This window comes from Carassius auratus, chromosome 42, assembly GCF_003368295.1.
Source record: "Carassius auratus strain Wakin chromosome 42, ASM336829v1, whole genome shotgun sequence".
In the NCBI taxonomy this organism is placed as follows: domain Eukaryota; kingdom Metazoa; phylum Chordata; class Actinopteri; order Cypriniformes; family Cyprinidae; genus Carassius; species Carassius auratus.
The window spans coordinates 15,618,051-15,639,608 of NC_039284.1; positions in this window are offsets into that span (position 1 = coordinate 15,618,051).

The window sequence follows — 21,558 nt, forward strand, 5'->3', positions numbered from 1 at the left end:
ATACTTCTTGTACCTCAGTTGAAATAAAGTTGAACATAAATTATCATGAACTGTTAAAGATGAAGATGAAAAGAAAAGTTAATATTGCATATAAAATTATATCTAAGTATGAACTAACTTGCGCAATACAGTAAATATTCTTACTCTACCCTAAATCAGTGAAAAAAATGTTTGGCTCAGTTTACAGAAAAGTGTAGGTCACACATCCTTTCATTATGATGCAACATAGTTTTCTCCTCCGATGAGTATTTAACATCTTTATTATTGTGGGGATTAGTGTAAGTGCTGCACACACACACAACACACACCGGTCAGAGTTTGGGATCAGAATGATATTTGTTCTTTTGTTTTTGTTTTTCTAACAGAATTTTACTGCATTTATTTGATCAAAAATACAGGGAAAAAAAGTGAAATATTATTTTGCATTAAAACAACATAATTTTTATTTTAATATACATTAAAATCTATTTTATTTCTGTGATTTTCAGCATCATTACTCCAGTTTTCAGTGTCACATGTAAGGAATGTAAGGAAAGCAGCCGGACCTGATGGGATTTCTGGCCGTGTTCTGCGGACCTGCGCTGATCATCTCGCTGGTTTGTTTACATCCATTTTTAACAAGTCTCTTGCTACATCGGTGGTTCCCACCTCATTCAAAAAATCGGTCATCATCCCTGTGCCTAAAAACAATAAGCCAGTGTTGTCTGCATGTATTGCTACAAGTGTGACAGATATCTTTTTGTTTATTTTAAGCTTAAACTTACTCTGCTTTTTTTCTCTCTCCAGAAAGACATACCTCCAGTGATATCTTGAGTAAATCTGCTTCTCAGCGTAATGCATCTTGATTAAGAGTGTTTAGATGTTTGTACTGGAACACAAGACAAGAATGTGTTGTGTGCATGGGCAGTGCATTATATGATGCAAAAAGCAGTGCACTGGTAATCAAACACGAGCAAACAGAATATTTCCATCTACCAGACTCTCATCTTCAGATCCTGTGACTCTGGAGGCAGAAACCCTGTGCATCTGCCTGTCATGAACTCATCCAGTCATCTCTTTTGTATTAAAACAAATGAAGACAATGGCCTATTGAGAGGGTTCTGGCAGAACTCACAGCAAACTGGTTTTGTGTTAGCATTCATCCGTGTGCTGCTCAACAGAAGGACAGGCAAATGAATGTCCTTCAGCTCGTAATTACAGGCATCAGAACAGAGCGTCCTCTCCAGCAGACACGCGTAAACATCAGAGAACGTGATGTACCCATCCTCCCGTCTCAACAGATATGGATGTTATCCAGCAAGTGAGATGAGTTACTCTTTAGGGGGAACAAACCGAGAACATATTGCATGGTGCACAGTCTTCCAAAGGGAGTGAATCTCATGCAAACCTGCTTGAAATGAAATCACTCTTTTTCAGTGTTTCACGATTCATTGCATATCAAATCAATACGGTTCGATCTGGCCGGTCGATTTTCCTCTTGAAGCAGGTTCACAGATGTAGGGTTATAATATGGATGAGGTTTGTAGGTGACAGAATCAATGTTCGGTGTCTGGCGTGATGTCATGGTTCAATAGTGCTTAAAGAGCCGTGTGTGTCATTTCCTGTCCAGAAACCTTCCTTCAGTCAGGGTTGCACAATGCTTCTGTGAGGAATTATTGTCTTACTTCAGTTGAACTTATTGATCGGTATATTGCTATATCTTGTGCTATTATGAAAAATGAAGTTAGTTTAATGCCAGCATTTTGACTTTTTGTAATTATTTGTTTTTGCTTCTTTTAGATTTAGATACTTTTATGATTTTCTGCTTAGTATTTGTGTTTTGATTTCAGTGCAAATATCTATATATTCTTTAATCAGATAAATTTACATTTATTTTTATTACCCCACTGGCAGATATTTTTCTAGTTTTAAACTGATTAAGTTCATTTTCTTTTTGTCTAGATGAAGACACTTCATCTGGCTGAAATAGCAGCTGGTCGTTATAAAATATCAATAATTTTTTTTTTAAATAATTTTTGGTTAAAAAAATCAATTTTTATTTTTATTTTATTTTATTTTTTACATTTAATTCAATTTTATTTTATTTTATTTTATTTTATTTTATTTATTTATCTATTTATTTATTTTAAGTTTAGCTAAAATGCCTTTATAGTTTTGTTAAATTAAATGAAAATGAAAAAATGTTGCCTAGCTACATTTCTAGCTGAAATAAAAAATTTAATTTCTTTATATTATTATTATAATTTTATTTCAGTTAATGTTTAAATTGTAAAGTGTTTAAATTTCGTTGTTTTATGGTTTTAGTTAACTATAATAATCCTGAATTTGGCTCTAAAAGAAAGTCAGGCCAAGAATCCAAGAATCTTGATTTTATTCAGTGGTTCTCATCCTTTTGGACTCTAAAATTGTCCTCAACAACATTAAAAGCACCCATAAAATCCAACAATCTTTTTCCTAAAATTATTTTAGAGCTTTGCATAACTAGAAACGTGTAACTCAATTACAAAAATGCCCATGGAATTTTAGGATTTTATTAATTTACATGCATTCTCCAGGTCAGGAAATCACATTTTTAAAAGGAAACTTTCTTATACATCCAAGTTTTGTGACACTTATTTGTTGAGATGTATGAGTGAATTAAAATTAACTGAAACAATTACAAACATTTCTTATTTCTGTAGTTGCTTTAATTATATGTGTAATGTTATAGGCCTAATTACATGTTCACAAATATATATTACATCAGTGGTCTTTGTCATTGACACACAAACACTCCGAGCACATAAACCTCTGTAAACTTGCACCGTAGAGTTAAATCAGTGCATGCATGCACAGCAGTCTTATTTAGGCTGTGGGGTTTTTATTTAAAGCCAGTCCTGTCTGAGTGCTCCTCTGCTGTGTTTGCTGCAGGGAAGTCAACACTGGAAACTTTCAGAACGACTCACTTGTGTTCAAGCAGCATGAAGGTAAAAGAGCGGAGCGAGTCAGAGAGGGAAATGCTGACGGCTGGAGATTTCTCCCCCCAGCGCATCTTTCTGCTTTAACTGGCCAAGGTCAGTCATTTCTCTCTCACAGGTTTCTGTCTATTTAGAAACAGTCTGGAGAAAAGTATTTGAATGACTCTCACTTAATTTGCTGCGGGACTTTTTTGTTGGTGTAAAAATACGCATGAGGAGGAGAGAAAGAGAAACGCTGACCGTATTTCCGGGCCTCTGAGAGCCATGAAATAAATGAATGCAATCTGACAATCAAAATAGATGGAGAGTTTCAGACATTACTTAGTTGTTAGAAACAAATGCTTGATTTTCACATCACGGCTGTCTTAATGTCTTTTTCTTACAGTATATGATTGCATGCATTCATTGTCTTTTTTACCGGCATGGCTGTTGAATTTAGTTAAAATTGTTCATTTTTGCAGTAATGGAAATATCCATCAAGGCACATCTGTTCATTTAATTATTTTATTTTATCTCATTTAGTTCTTGCTGCGTCATTGCAGGTAACTAATTTCAACTAAAATCAAAAAATATCATTTCAGAATAACACTAATATGCTTTAGACATGAATTGTTTAAATGTGCTAATTTCTCTCCGTTACAACTATAATAAGTTCATACATTACTATTTTTTTGTATTATTTATTAAAATTGGTATTTAACTTTAGTATTGGACCTAAATACAATGTGTAAAAAAATAAAAAAAATAACAAAAAAATGAAAATCTAATTATTTTTATTTAAAGTTTAAGCAATATTATTGTATTTGTATAATTTTTATTAGTTTTTATTTTTTATTTATTTAATTTAATTAATTATTTATTTTATTTTTAAGTTTATTTATTATAATATTTTTAATTTATATTTTATATTAATTTGTAATCATTTTTATAATAATAAGAATAATTATTATTATTTATAAAAGGAAATGAGAAATGTTGTTTTGAAATAAAATAAAATAAGTTTTAATTTTATAATGGCAAATCCTACTGTAGGGACAATAAAGTTATTATTATTTTTTTTTTTATTTAATCTCAGTTAATGGATTATTACACATTATTTAATGTAGTATTATTTAACTGCAATTAGGCTAATTATTTTCTTATGGCTTTAGTTAACAATAATAACCATGGCTTTGAATTTAATTACATTTTGTTACTGCAATTTCTATAACATAATATAATTTAGCATACATTTTTATTCCATAATTAAATATAATAATGTATTAATAAATTTGTATTTATTATTCAAAATATATAATAAAAACGCATGTCAGTCAATTCAAATATATTTGTAGGTTTTCATAGATGAATTGTGTGGTACAAAAGAAAATATAATTAATTATAATGTAATTAATAAAATGTTAAAATATGCTCTCAAAAGTAGAAAGATTTCTGGGCAAGTTGCAAATAAAATAAAGATTACTGGAGTTTATTTTACCAAAAAAATAACATTTCAGTCTTTCTACTTCAAAATTTAACAATTCTGTATGTGTCCTTTATTTTTAATTATTTGTGAAATTTACTAGAAATTCTGCATTAGTTTTTTTGTTTGTTTTTTTTTTGTTTTTTTTTTGCTAACGTTCAGTTTTTGAAATTGGAACTATTTTAACAAAAAAGTGTAGATATGTTGAATTTGCAATCATTTTTGGAGATCTTTTTCAATCATATAGCATCAGGTATGCCCTTGAACTTACAGCAGTCGACATGAAAACAGACAAAACGGCCTCATTTACTGAACTCAAACTATTCAGACAATCTCTATAGCCTCAGATTGTATTTACACTGTTACTCTCTTCAAACCACTTTCAATGTGTCCATCAAAATCCAGAAAACTGCATTTCAAGCTTGGCTGCCGCTCACTTCAATCTCCAATTCTCAAACAACAAAGTAATGATGAGACAGCTTCAGTGATGCCACCAGACTCTCTTCAGATGCTTTCTCCTGAACTTTACATCAGCCTGATGCATCGGGACCTGAGGTCAAATTAGTTGTTCTGGTCTCTGTGAGCACTGGAAACACTTTCTGAAAACTCATTTCACTGCTGAAAGATCCAACTGACAAGCCTTTTATTGTCTGAGGGTGTAAAACTGTTACGGAGAAGATTTTTTGTTTTGATTTTTAGAAAAACATCTAAAGTCTCACATAGTGATATACTTTTTTTAAAATTTGCCTTAGACAAGTTCACATGTACCCGAGCTGTTTCCACAGAGAACTGTCCAGTACATTTCATATATATATATAAATATATATATAAAATATTTTAATATTTTCTGTTTTCATTTTTTAAATTTTAAATGTTAGTAAGTTTTTATTTTATTTTCATTAGGTTTTTTTATTTAGGTTTTTTAGTAAATTTTTATTCTGTTCGTTCGTTAATTTTATTTATTTATTTTTTTGTTTGTTTTTGTAGCTATTTTAGGACATCAAGTTAAAATAAATGAAAAAGATAGATTTTTTTTTTTATAAATGTTTATTTATTTATGGTTATAGTTTTATTTAAGAGTAATAATCCTGGCTCTGACTTAAACTAGTTTTGAGAACATATTTTGTTCACCACTGTATGCAATTTAGCAGCTTTAAACTATTTGTTTATTGAAATATACAATAAAAAGCATGGCCATCAATTCAAATTTGACATTTTATAAATATTACAAATAATTTTATTTTAGACAGGAAAAATAAAAAATAAAAATTCCTAGATTGTGTGGTGTAACAAAAGTGCTGAACGGCTGTAGTTTTAAGAAAGATTTTATTTTTGTGTGCGCAGTATGCATCAGATTGTACAGTGGGCTGCCTGAGACTGAGACCATGTTGTCAGAGCAACGATTCTATAGATTGTGCTAATGAGAATTTCACATATTTTGCAAGAAGCATATCATCTACACTTCCACTATTTAACGTTGCATGAAGCTTGAGTTGTTTTCCTGCATGCAGAGGCGCGTGGAGCACGTCAAAGCGCGCAGTCCTCCAGTCTTCACTCCTGAACATCTCTCAGCGGGATTCACTCATCATCCCTGCTGCTCACTGTAATTCAGACAAACAGCAGGAGCTTCTATACCCTGTATTTTAAAGCCCATGGGTGGATTGTAAGAGTCTATAAACTATAAATCACAAACAAGGCTTTAAATCAACAGTCATTGTTTACAGATTTCTCAAGGTTTTATTGCCTGCCAGCTGTTAGCATCAATATTACAGTTCATGGGTGTATACTTAGTCCTGTTCAATTTGATTTATCTGGATTTTTATATCTTTTATTGAGCGAGGTGGGTTACTTGTTCTAACCTTGTATAACTGTGTGTGTCTCATGCCTGATTAATCAATAAAACATGTTTCGTCCTCACCTCCAGAGAAAGCAGAACGGATGGGAAGTCTTATTAGCATGACCCTGCTAGCGTGGGCCCTGTTTGCATTCATGCAAACACAGCATGAATAAATAAATAGAACAAAGATAGAAATTAAACAATGTTTACAATTTTCAAGGTGTTCAAGTACATAAACCGAATAATGAAATGTGAAACACTATTGCAGCCAGATATTTCAACATAATTTTGTATGCATTCAGTGTTCACATGTGTAAATATACTTGTTCATAAATTTACATATATGTAATAAATTTACTGACTTGTCGTTGAATTGAATTAAATTTTAGCAATTTTTTAACATTTTTGGTTTACTTTCCCTTTATTTATTTATTTACTATAGTATTTTTAACTGTTTTAAATTTGTATAATAAATTTTTTTTAAATAAAATTTAAACGTTTTTAAATGCCTTGTCTTATTTTTGCAATTATTATTTTACTTCCTTTTATGTAAAGCACTTTGCATTGCCATTGTGTATGAAGTGAGCTATATAAATAAATGAATTGAATTGAATAAATATTTTAATATTATTTAATTATAAATTTTATGAACTTATTTCATTTTCAATTAATTACATTTTATTTAATTAGTATTGAGTAATTTAATAAATGCATTTATTAAATGCCAGTAAATGCACTACATTTAATGTTATCAAGACTTTAAACTAGTATAAGTGTATTTAGTTTTTCTGCAATGGAATAAATACATTTACATTCAAGATACAATCCCATTGAATGCTACTTATAAAGTAAACTGATAATGTTTAAGGTTTTCAAATAGTCTAACTGGAAAATAAGTCAACAAAGACTTATTAAAAAAAGGGAGATTCTTGCATGAAAGTTTCCAAAAAAGACAAAATATTTCTTGAGAAACTTAAGTCTAGCATAATTGTTCCCTCGACATTTCAGAGTCTCAGAGTTGTAAAACAGACACTTGTGGCTCATTTTTATGAATTACCCAGCACTAGTCTGTTTGACACCGCAATCAGCGCTTATCAGTCCATGCAGCACCACGCATCAATCACTGGTGGAAATCCAGCAGCACTCCGGGTTAAAACACACAGACCTGTGCCGTGACGGATGATTCATGGAGACCCTGACTGTGTGAACTGGAAACTGGAGATTGGCGGCCACTCGTTGTCTGTGTTCAGCTGGATTCTTTATGATTTGGTCCATGCAGTCATAAATCAAACCAGAGTGATGCCGATGGGCTCGTCACAGATGGTACGGCTCTCGCTGCCCAATTAATGGGCTGGTTTCAAAGAGGAGCATGCTGAGGAAAAGGAAAAGATCTGGCAATTGAAGCAGTGGAAAGAAACGAGGGGGAAGAGCACGAGCACGTGCTTGAAATCTGAAAACAGACTCAAAACATCTCAATGTTCAGCTCTCACTCTCCAGTCTCAATAGTGCCACAGAGAGTCATCATTTAAACATCACATATAACCTCTGGATTCAGTGCCATGAATGTTTTATCAGAAATGTTTTTGAGGTGCAACTCTGCCTTGAGGAGGTACCACATTCAACAGAGATTAACAGTCCAACATAACGACTTCTAATTCTAATATTCTAATCGAATATTTCTATTTTTAGAAAAAGCACTGACGTTTAAAATCTAAATTTTTAAAGTCTAAAGATATTGCTTTGCAAATAAATGTAAATTTATGTTCTGCCTTTAATTTGTATGTTTTGGTCCGTGAAGTGCATTTAAAGTCAACATGAATTAATTGGATCTAAGCATGAAATAACTTCTTGTGATGAAACAATGGATTAGCTGGAGTTCTGTCTTATTAAGGTTGAGCTGAAGGTGATGGTCATTCATCCATCTAGAAATGTCACTCAAAAAGGCTGAAATGCGAGCAGCTACTGTTGGGTCATCTGGTTGGAATGAGAAGTAGAGTTGGGTGTCATTAGAGTAACAGTGATAAGAAAAGCCATGCTTCTGAACGACAGATTCTAATGGCATCGTGTAGATGGAGAAGAGAAGTGGTCCAAGTACTGAGCCTTGAGGAACCCCGGCTTACCCGAGCCTGCTTATATGCTGAGGGAAATGTTCCAGAGTGAAAAGAGGTGTTGATAATGTAAATAAGTAAAGGCATGACTGAAGAAGAGATCTCTTGAAGGAGGTGAGTGGGGATCGGATCGGATCAAGTGTACAAGTAGTAGGATGATTGGACAGGATAAGTTTGGAAACGTCCATATATACATATATATATATATATATATAAGTGTATATATAACACTATTGCTCTAATTAAAGAACCACCTCTCAGTCTCTAACCCTATATGGTTGACCCAGCTGACACTGTCTGGTCCTGGGAGGGTTTTATCTGAATTAAAGGGCCTGTTTATTGTCACCTTGGTGCAGATCTTAGATGTAACACAACTCTTGTGGCTGACTTTAATCCCTCCTTTATTCCTCCATCTCCCACAAGATTCTGGTGCATTATGGGAGATCAATGAAGAGTAGCCAGTCATTTAGGAAGACTTGGTGCACGGGCCTCTTTCTCTGTAAAGCCGCTCCTAATGGAGCATTTAAGCGACACATGCAGTAAGAGCCGAGAGTCATTTACTCAGGCGTGCCGGTGTGGGAGTAATCGTTTAAAACCCAGCTGAACGGATCAATGGAGTTGTAATTGTCAGAACAAACGGTCGGTTTCAAGGCTTTGCCGCCCTCTGTTTGTTATCGGCCTGATCTTGTAATAGAAATGGATTCGGTGTTCTTTTATCCTATCAGTTTTCATTTGACGAGGTTCTTTAATAACATTCAGTAACAACATCCCCTGCTGCAATTCATCAATATGCATTAGCCCACTGTAATATCACTAATGTAAATGACGGAAGGGTTAAATGAATCTTCTCCTGCTTAAAGCCATAGATTAGCACTGTGCTCTCTGCACTACTGTAAATTGAGTAAATTATTAATTGGGGGGGGGGTGTGAAAGTGCTTTTATTAACTAATCAGACATAAAATTTCCAATGAAATGTGTGCAAAAAAAACAAAAAACAAATAATAATAAAATAAAAATACTGTCTGTCAACATTCTAGTAACTGTTCACCACACTATTGCAACACTGTAGCAACACACTACAATTCTTATTTAGAACACCTCAGCAGTGTCCTGGCAGCCACCCTAGTTACCATCTATCAATATCCTAGCAACCAGCAAAGACATCCTGCTAACAATTCGCCACATTATTGCAAAAAAAGTTTTGCATTATCCTAGTTAACCATTTATAACACCCTAGCAATGGCCTTTCAGCATCTTAGTAACCAGAAAAGACATAACTATTCAAAACACTATTGCAACTAACACCTCATTCACGCCGCGAGACCTCCAGAAGCGCGTAAACATGAAATCATCATTAACATTGAAATCATTCGCGCCAGACGCTCTATTCGCGTTTGGTGTGAACACAGCATTAGAATGTCGCAAAGACTTAGCAGGGTCCTAGCAAGCATTCATCATACCCTAGCAACTGACACTCAACATCCTAGCAACCAGCAAAGACATCCCAGAATCTACTTATCAACACCCAAGGAACCCTATAGCACCTATGTTTCCACAACACTCTTGCAACAGTTCAAAATTAATCTGGCAACTGCACAACACACAAGAAATTCAACGATTGCTTATTTTAGATTCCCATATTCTTCAGTTAAATATTAAACTCAAGTTCATGTGGAAACCTCCAAGGTAATTGCACATTTTTAACTCACATTTCTGACTTTTTTCCCTCATAATTGTTTGATTTAAAGTTGCAATTCTGAGAAATAAAGTATTTTCTGGTACACGCCAATTTAACTTTGTAACATTATTAATTGTGACTGAGATATAAACTCGCAATTGCAAAAAAATAAGTCTGAATTATTGAAAAGATATGTAAACTTGCAGTTTCCTTGTTAAATAAAAAGTCGCAATTGTCTTTTTATATATATTTTTTTCATTAGGTGGTAGACACAGGCTTTCATTATTTCATGCTTCAGTGCTCGGTGTATCTATATTCTCCTCAGGAGCCTGCGTGTATCACGTCAATGCTTGATGACTTTGTTTGAAACAAGCGTACAAGCATATGTGCAACGCTTTCTCAAGCAAGACGACATTGAAATTCCCTGTGCACCACACAGAAACCATTTGCCTTTTGTTTCTCATCAATTCTAACAATAGCCGCTTGTCCTTTTCACATTGTGTATATAAACAGTCCAAAAGAAGCAATTAATTGCTGTGGTGCAGACGACTCTGGTGCAGGGAAACACTCAGCACCGCCCGGTGTGTAATATCATCTACATCTAAAGCAATAGAAAGGTTAGAGGAACAATTGGAACAGCACTCTCAAGGAACAGATATAAATAATTACTAGATTCTTCAAGGTGACATTTAAAAATGAATCTCAATGGGAAAGGGCACAATCGGGAAGAAATAAAAAGAGCCTGGGATAAAAACAGGAAGGAAATTATTTGCACAAACTTATAGCAAACAATATTTATGCAATTTAGTTGTTTGAAAAATGAGTCTCGGCTGCTTAATTGGAGCATCGGTTAGATCTTTACTTGTGCAAAACCCACTGAAATCATGCTCATGTATTGTGGATGGGTGTTAGGGGGTCACTATGTGTTTGTTAAGGTGTTTTGGCTTTCTTATTGACCTTGATCTTCAAACCTGGTCTCTAGACTGGAGTGGTGTGGATTACTTCTGGATTATTGTGAAGTTTTTATCGACTGTTTGGACTCTCATTCTGACGGCACCCATTCACTGCAGAGCATCCATTAGCGAGAAAGTGATGAAATGCTACATTTCTCCAAATCTGATGAAGAAACAATTTTTTTTTACATATTGGATGGCCTGAAAATGAGTAAATTCTTGTCCCTAGATATGATTCGGGTCAAGTCCCTCCTTGCATGAAGTTAAATGCTAAGTGTTAAAGTTTGTTCAAATCCCCCCAACCTTAAACATGAGTAATACTGGTATGCCTTAGCAAATAGCACTAAATATAGCTGACTGAAATAATCAGAAGCTGTCAGCGAGGAGGAGAGAGCACTTACATTAAGATAATCCTGCTAAGACTTACATTAATATTTTACATTTACATTTAAATGAGTCTTGGAAGCGTCTTGCAAATGTTGAGATGGGTAATTTAAGACCATTTAAGTGGCAATAACAGATAAAAAATGCTTGATGCAGGTATTCTGGGATTTTGTGGGTGAAATTAATGAGTATGGTTATGAAACCGGTCTCCAAACAAAATCTAAAAATGAAACCAAAGCAAAACTGAAATAAATTGCAGTCAGGTCCCAGTGCAATCATTTTTGCTTAGGTAAGTGTCACTATTACTTATTGCTCATAGTATTAATTTTTGACAGCAAACTTATCCTGCACCATCTGTGCAGTATCTCTCCTGTAACAGATGTTAAAATGTGCAAAATCACATGTATTCGTTCATGCACTCCGATGCTCTAAACACACTCTGATCATCTTACTGTCATTCGTTTCATAACACTATACACAATGCAACACAAGGATGTCAGTCATGATAGAGTAACAGTGAAGAGTATCTTGTGTTGCTAAGCAAGTTAGTTCAAGTTAGACAGTTCGGTTAGCACTAAACTCTATGCATGTTAAAGTAGTAGTTAACACAAAAAAAATCTCTCTCTCAGATGTAGATGAGTTTGTTTCCTCATCAGATTTGGAGAAATTCAGCATTCTGTCACCTACTCACCAATGTATGTGCTGCAGTGAATGGGTGCCGTCAGAATGAGAGTCACGGCTGATAAAAACATCACAATAATCCACATCACCCCAGTCCATCAGTTAATGTCTGGTGAAGTGAAAAGCTGATTGTTTGTAACAAATGAATCCATCATTTAGACCTTTTTAACCTAAATTATTTCTGGCTAAAATCTCAATTCATAATATTGCTTTCTCCAGTAAAAATGTATTCTTGTTTGAATCAGGAGTGAAACATGCATAGACAAGCACCATTTATAAGCATAAATGCTCCAAAACAGCTCTAAACAAATATGTGGGTGGAATTTGATGGAGATGGATTATGGATTTCTATTTTTAGATATTATGGATTATGGACTTGTATTTTAGCCAGAAGCAATGGTTCGAAGTTAAAAACACCTTATATTTTTCTTACAAACACGCAGCTTTTGGCTTTACAAGACTGGAGTGGACTGGAGTGCTGTGGATTATTGTGATGTTTTTATCAGCTGTTTAGACTCTCATTCTGACGGCACCCATTCACTGCAGCGCATCCATTGGTGATACAGTGGTACGATGCTACATCTCTCCAAATTTGTCTCTTCATCAGATTTGGAGAGATGTAACATCGCATCATCTTGGATATAAGTAAATTCATTTTTGGATGAACTGTTCCTTTAAGAATGAACAAATGAACACTTACACTACAATGTATTTTTACACCTGCTCAAATTTCAGACCCAAGACGACTCAGATGTAATTGTTGGTGGGGCTTCAGATTCCCTGGGCAGACTCAAAACAGGTCAACAAATGGGCATAGAAATATCCCAGTGTCCGATTTTGCATAATGAACTGCCAAAAATGTCTTTCTTTGAGGACTGAACATTTGAAAGCGCTGCTTTATTGTTTACCTCTCTTTGCAATTCATGCATCCCCTCGTGGAAGCAGCATGCATCTTCTGCTGAAACGCTTCAGTTCTCCATACTTCGTGAAGGCACTCCATCTCAAAGGCACAGCTTCCCGTCACAGCTGGCCGTCTGCCTTTTGATTATATGTGGAGGGCACTCTGTGCAATGCAATCAATTTCTAGGGTGGTTGAAGAAAGAACACAAAGTGAGAGGTGTTTTGTTTGGCGGACCCTTTAGAGAAGCAGTTCAATTGCTCACCTGAAGACTGGAGAGTCAATAGACTGTTGATGGTGGCCATGAGCCCATGGGACATCAGCTCACCATCGATCTGAATAGAGAATATGCTTGCTTTTTTAAGGAATCATTTATTTTTGTAGCACAAACAGTTCCAGAAGCTTTTCAGGCTGAAGGTTAAAGATGAGCAATAGTAGTGATGTTTGTACCGCTAACAAGATATACAGTACATTTCTCCTCCACAGGAATAGACCACCGCAGGACAAGCACACGCTCAGTCTGTTGATTGCCATAAATTAATTTGGCCATGTTTCAGCGCCGTTGGAGATCCAGAGTGTTTTGAAATGGCTGAGAAATGCAATTAGACAGTTTAATGTGACAGAGGGAATATTTACACAGGATTCTCTAGATGGCTGGCTGTCACCGCGCTGAAGCAAGACACATTAATTCATTTCTCTCCTCCGCAGACAGACACGTCGATGATTGTGCTGGTTTTCTCTGAGAACGTATGTGACATCTCATCTGAAAACTGAACTCTACAAAGCCTACTGTATCCTATATGATATGCACATTTTTAAAGCTTCTGAATGATCAACATGATCAAAACTGCTGAAAAACCAGTAGTTTAGACAGTAGACAGTGTCTGAATGATTGTGTAGACTAAGCACTGTAAAAGACCTTCTAGTATTATTCTACAAAAGCCACCTTCAGCTCGTGGTTCACATGTCTTCTTGCATTAAATCTTTACTGATTTTTATAAAGTAAACTTACAAATAACGTTTTAGCATTATTATTAATATTCTGAGATGAACATGTACTGGATTGAAGCAGCTCAGGTTTACTTGATTATCCATGCATCATTTATTATATATATATATATATTTTATCATGTTCTAAAATGATTTTGAGGAACGTTTATTAGTTCATCTCTCAAGTCAACATTGCATTGCATTGCATTAGATGATTTGATCATAAAATAAGCATTTAAATCTCATCTCACTAAGACATATTATTGGAGACAGAGAGTGACGACTGATATTTATATCACTAATCTGCTTCACTGTTATAAAGATCTCACTGACTGAGTTACATTACAAGTATCACAATTTAATATTTTAGTCCATATAAAAACAACAGCATCTGCAAATTGCATGTTTTTGCTCAAATTGGGCTTCTGAATAAAATTGAGCTGTTTTTCCTCTATATTCTCACTATAGCATACTATATGTGCAATAAAAAAGCCTGATGATACTCAATAAAAATTGCATATATATATATATATATATATATATATATATATATATATATATATATATATATATATATATGCATCACACACACACACACACATGCACATGCACAATGCAATATATTTAATTTGGACTAATTAGGCCTAATTTAAACCTAATTTAACTTTAACTGACAAAGTCAATTTATATATATTTTCCTCAACTGATTAGACATCCATTTAAACTCAGGCATGGACTGGACCTCCTCAGTTGAGTTGTGAGTTGACTCTTTCAGACAGAATCAAGGTGTTTCAGTCACGAGGGTTTCTTCAAGCATCGTCTGGAGCAGAAATGTGCTGACAACATAAGACGGACGACCCTCACAGCCGCTGGCATTAGTTTGATAAGCTGTGGTCCTGCGGCTGCAACGGGCCGAATAATTTGCTGCGACTTCCACTCCATCCTCATTCTGGGACACCTTTCTGTGAATGCGCTGACAAGTCGATCTCTTGGCAATGCATTACTCAGCTGCTTTATCTTAAGCCAGCAGCACTCCTGTGGATGAACAGCTATATTTTAAACTCCAGTGTCAAATGTGAATGTGCAGATGCATTGGAATGGATGGCATTGTGCACGTGCATGTGCGTGTGTGTGTGTGTGTGTGATGCATTAACGCTCTATTGATCCCCCTCTGCCCTTCATGTGAGTGTTCAGCGCTGAACTCCTCTGTGCTGAAGCTGTGAAGGGTTTCATTGGCTGATCTCGTTGATGAGTTCATGTCATTGTCGACTTGACAAAAATGGCCAGTTGTCTGTGGTGTTTGATGGATATGATATTCAGCACACTCTAAATAGCGTTTGCGGTTTAGATGTACGCCAGCTGTAAATTCATATGAGTGGCTCTTCATGCCACAGCCTCTGCTGGTCATCAATATTAACATTCCAGGTTAGTTCATTCAGTGGTGCTGACTGATGGAAATCACCTTAAACAAGACATATTTAAAAGATTCTCCAATTGAAGTTTTGTGTGAAAAGTTTTCACCTTCTCTTCTTAAACTGTTTTTGCAACCGTTCTTTTAGGACTTCTATGCAATGTAAGCCTTACATATATATATATATATATATATATTACTGTATAATTTGACTAATTACATTAAAATAAACAGTTAATTGTGTCGTTCATTTATTCCAGTGTGCGTATATATATATATATGGGTCAAAGACGAAAAAGTGTTTAAGCTTAAAAAAAAAAGAGTTGTAATTTACATTTTTTACATTTGCCACTATCCTAGGTTTTGCCCATTTGTCAGTAAGAATTTTGTACTACTTTAAAACACAATCAAATTTAGTATGCTCCATTATTCATTTAGATATTTAATATGTACACGTCAGAATAAGCATGTTGTTTGAATTTTTGCATAAATATTGTGTTACACTGAATGACAATGTAACATTATTTCAACCAAATTTTGACATTTTATTCTCCAAAAACGTATTTAAAACCTTAAAAGTAGACATACTACTTACATTTAATGTGCTTTCTATGGACACAAAATCACTTTTGTACATTTTTCTTGATGCGGACAATCGTGCCAATACACACACATATCTTTTCCACCAACAACATGTAAATAGCGATTCGCCATGGCGCGAGCGCATTTCGCTCTAAAAGCGAATGGGAGATGAACTTTACGTCCATTACTTATTAAGAGAATAGGGACAACCCATTCCAAAAATGCACCCTGGCACACAAACTGATTTTCCGTCGTTAAAATAGCAAAAATGGATTTGGACACATCCTGAGTGCACCTGTGCCTTGCGCTGTACACTTTGCATTTAGATCATTAAAATAGGCCCCTCTGTGTGACAACTCTCTCTCTCTCTCTCTCTCTCTGTGTGTGTGTGTACGGTACTTCAGTTCAATCAAATGTCATGAAGTCTTTGGCGGAAAGGTGAAGGTGATTGCTGATAGGCTGTCCCAATCAGATCTCAAATGTACTTGAGTAAAGTCATGAGTACTCCCCAAAAATGATACTCGTGCTTAAAAAGGGTTAGTTCACCGAAAAATGAATATTATGTCATTAACGTCTTTGACCCATATAGCCTATAGGCCATACATACCAACCCTCCCGACTTTTCCGGGAGACTCCCGAATTTCAAAACCCCTCCCGAAAATCTCCCGGGCCGACCTTTCTCCCGAATTTTTGCCGATTTCCACCCGGACAACAATATCCAGCCTCTGGTGGAACGGCAACGCCATTCTGGCGTTATATTGCGCATGCGCGAATTTAACTGCTACTTTGTGACATTCTACTTTAACGGTCTACTACGGGAGAACAGCTGTTTTGCTGTAATTTGCATCAGATTTTCTGATCACAAACGATCTCATTGGGAATCCCGAGAACATCTTTATAGGTAATAAAAAAATATTTATTTTACCATGATAGGTAGCTAAAAAAAAAAAAAAAATGATAGCTTGAATGCACTGTAAGTCGCTTTGGATAAAAGCGTCTGCTGAATGCATAAAAAAAAATCTACCAGAATTGGTAGGTCACATTTTCTGACACGAAATTCATTTAAGCATTCGTCTTCCTCCATGTAATTAAGGTTAAAAGGCAAGTATTGCTTGCATGGTAAATCTAGGTTTTTAGACTTATTTTCATCATACAATATTAAAAACTCCTCTTCTGACAAAAGATTTTCATTTAATGCCAAAAGCAATCCTTCTATTGCTTTTTTTAAATGACATTTTTTTGTATGTCAATAAGTGAATTAATGCTGCGTTGCGCTGTCCTGTTTACCGTTGCTTAGTGATTTTTACGTTCTTGGCTACGGCGGTGTGACAGCAAACTTCCGGTCGCTGCAGCCGTTCCATTGCTGTTGCTTAAAGTCCCCAATAATAAAGGTTACACCTCGGAGACAAGCGCGCCAAATTCAGAACAGAAAAAGAAGAAGAAGGGGAAGGGGAAGAAAGAAGAGACATGGCGAATAAAAAGAAAAAAAAATGCCTGCAAATTCCTAACTAAATGGACTGGGTTGGGTTGTATTTGCATACATGGGGTTGGGTTGTGATGGGTTGTTGTTATTGTACATAATATGTATGTATAAACTATGTACAGATAAATAAATTATATTCTTCTTTACGTGTGTTTGTGTGTGTGATTATATATATATATATATATATATATATATATATATATATATATATATATATATATATATATATATACATATATACATTTTTTTTTTTTTTTTAAGATATTCTTACATTTTATTATGCAAAAAAAAAATAAACCTTTCAGGTCTATTAAGATTTTTGTTAATTATGTTTTTTTACAAATCATATATATTAAATCTAAATATATAGATTTTTTTTCTGTATGTTTATATTTTGAAATATGACCTTGACATGTTTTTTGCATATTTTTGTGAGATCCACCTCCACAGAATTCATTCTATCTTCGAGATACAGATCTACTCTTTTTCTTAGAAGAGAAGAGTGAGCACGTCATTCACTCTATCCTTGTTATTTTCTATTATTATTTCGTATTTGCCTTCAGAATTAATTCTTCACGTCTCAGATAGATCATATTTGAAGTATAAGTGAAAGTAAATTGCACACAGTAAATTGAAACATTGTGTCGTCTTGAATGTGCATGTTGGTGTATTATTGCACTTTACCTGCTCTCTATTTTTACAGCACTAGACAGGGTGCATTGAAAGTGCCTCTTTTAGAAATCTTTCTTATTTCACTCCAAACAGATCTAACAGTGTGTGGCGAGTCTAGCAGGGATGAGGATATAGAGAGGGAAATGATGTTGGGCCGACTAACCCTCAAAAGGCAGGTTGTTATTTGTGAGATGCACCTCTGGTCATTACGTGCTGAGAGCTTGACACATGCTTTCTATTAAGGGGAGAAAATGGGCAAAGCGTGGCCCACATGCTCGGAGCATCGAATCGCTGACACTTAATGAATCCCACAGATCAATGAAAGCATCACATCTTTCGACATAGCGACAGAGCATCATCTCTAGCTGCACAGACATTGCTGCAGTGTCATGGTTCAGTCCTGTAGATTTTGATTCTGTTCACCAAAAAGAGGCATTCACATTGATTCAAGAGTTCATTTTGATGTGTGAGTTAACATCATTTGTGATCCTGGAGCACAAAAGCAGTCTGAAGTCTCTGGGGTGTATTTGTAGCAATAGCCAAAAATACATTGTATGGGTCAAAATTGTAGATTTTTCTTTTATGGCAAAAATCATAAGGCTATTAAGTAAAGATCATGTTTTGTAAATTTCCTACTTTAAATATATCAAAACTTAATTTTTGATTAGTAATATGCATTGCTAAGAACTTCATTTGGACAACTTCTAATATAAAAAAAAAAAAAATTGTGCACCCTCTGATTTCAGATTTTAAAATAGTTGTATCTCGGCCGAATATTGTCCGATCCATGGAAAGATTATTTATTTTGAAAAATTGACCCTTATGACTGGTTTTGAGGTCCAGGGTCACATATATCAGTATCAGTCAGTGTTATTATTGCATATTGTTTTTTACAATAAAATTCGAGTCATGGTATTGTTCGTAAGTTTGTAAGCTATTCAAAAATGTAATCCTTTTATTAAATATTTTGATAAAAATTTTCGCAGTTTACCTTTTTTTATTTTTAAGTAAAGGAAAACATAGAGGTTCATTCATGAGCACGTCTTGTTAAAAGAGTAGTACACTTCCAGAATAACATTTTCCTGATCATTTACTCTCCTCCGTGTCATCCAAAATATTCATGTCTTTCTGTCTTCAGTCGCAAAGAAATGAAGGTTTTTGAGAAAAACATTCCAGGATTTTTCTCCATATAATGGACTTCAATGGGGACCAACGGACTGAAGGTCTGAATTACAGTTTCAGTTCAGCTTCAAAGAGCTCTGCATGATCCCAGCTGAGGAACAAGTCTCCTATCTAGTGAAACAATCAGTCATTTTCTTAAAAGTATAGATATTTTATTTTTCAGTTTTTGTAAAAGGTCAACAAATGCATGATGGTTCCAAAGTAAATCGAGTTTAACAATCCATTGTCCACAGAAATCATGGTTATGGTTATACCCTACAAAACACCACTACTGGGAATGAATGTTTGCTGGCATGTTGAGGTGTGTGTGTGATTGTGTGTGCAGTCCTAAATTCAGAGTGGACGTGTTTACTTGGAAAGGAACCCGCAGAGACGGGCGCAGCCAAGCTTCCCGTGAGAGAAAGCGCTGGGTGAGCAGAGCCAAGGTGCTAATCAACCCAGGCAGACGGAAGAAGACTGCAGTTTGGAGCACACAGAGTTTGGCAGCAGAAGCTGATGGCCAGAAAAATCCTCTCTACACTCCAGTGGTCACTTCGACTGCAGTCAGACACGAGGAAGTGGAGAGGTCGTGTACAAAGTACAAGGGGCAGTGCAGCACCCCGCCACCGGCGTGATTGCTCTCTCTGAGGGGAAGGTTTGTACCCCAGTGGCTCTTCTTCTCTGTCAGCGTGTAAATGCCTTCTGCATGGTGAGTTTATTCTCCATGACTTGACAAAAGAGAGAGAGAGAGAGATACTTGGCTGTGGGTTGATATCATAGTCTCACGCAGACTTTGTTGTAAAGGCATAAAACGCCCAGAGGATGTCTGGCCAAACACTGTTTGTGTTAATGCAATACATATTTCAGAAATTATATTAAATACAAAGCCCTGATTTGCCATTAAAATGTCCAAATTTACATTTAAACATACAGTATAGAAATATTAGACTACTTAACTTAATTTGAGATTTTGCCTTGGCAACCAATTAAACGAAGTTTGTTGAAGCATTAAAATAAAAATAAAATAAATGGAAAATAAATGAATTAACAAAATTAAACCTAAAATGTAATATGTAAAAAAGAAACAAACAATAATAATAAAATTAATAAGAATTAATATTTTTACATTTTGACAATACCACAAAAAAAAAAAAACTATAAAAACCATGGGAAAACACTAAATCATTTTTATCATCATCAAATCATCAAGTTTTTTTTTTTTTTTTTTGCTATTATTTCTTATTTAACAGTGTCAGTAAATATTGGATATTTTATTTTATGATAATTTATACACTGCAAAAAAACAAAAAAGATAATAAATAAGAAAAGATTACTTAGTTTTTACAAGAACATTTACTAGCAATTTTGTATTAACTAGCAAAATTGATTCTAGACTTTAGAAAAACTTAAAATAAGTATCTGTTTTTTTATTCTGCATTTAATAATGTTGTTATGCATAAGTTCACCTGAGGCATTCAAAATCTGAGTCTATGTTTCATTTTTTTATTAAATGGCATATAATTTGTAATATTTAGCACTTATTTCCCATAATATGAAAAGAATTCAGAATTATTAAAAATCATTTAATTAAAAAACTAACATTTTATTTAAAAACTGTTTATTTTAAAGTTCCAAGCTTTAAGGAAATCTAAAAGAAGACAAGTTCTGCTTTTGGGGTTTTATTCTTAAGACTGTTACTAATGGTTTACATAACAGATGGCATGTTTGGCAGATCAGAAATGTTCATTGTATCAGCGGGGAACTTTCCTGACGCCCGAAATGAACTGATGTAAAGCTGTTCAGCCTTGTTTCCAGAGGCCAATCACATTAGAGCTTGCTTTTTGAAGAAAGACTCTGATTTCTGTGTAATATGCATCAGATGGTCTGTGAATGGTGCGAATGAAGCGGACACTGATGATATCCTGATGAAGTGTTCACGGATAATGTTTTGTAAAATGGAACACTGAAAAGCTGCTAACATGTTCGTCTTCATTCTGTGTTTTTCTGTAAATAGCTGATATTTTCAACAGAATCATTATCCTGCCATTTACTCTCTCTCTCTGTCTCTATAGCTTTTCTGTTTCTGTCTGCTATACAGCATTGCCATAGGCAACAAAACAATTTCAAGCTCTTACTTCTCTTCTTATGCAGAGATGAGTAATTCTAGCCATCAGGGTCCAAAATTAACTTTCGCCAAACTGTAAATGAGAATACAGATTGGCTTTGTTGAATAACTAAAACTAAGTTACCTGTCAACTAGTACGTAACTTTATGCATAATGTATAAGCATCCAAATCAGAG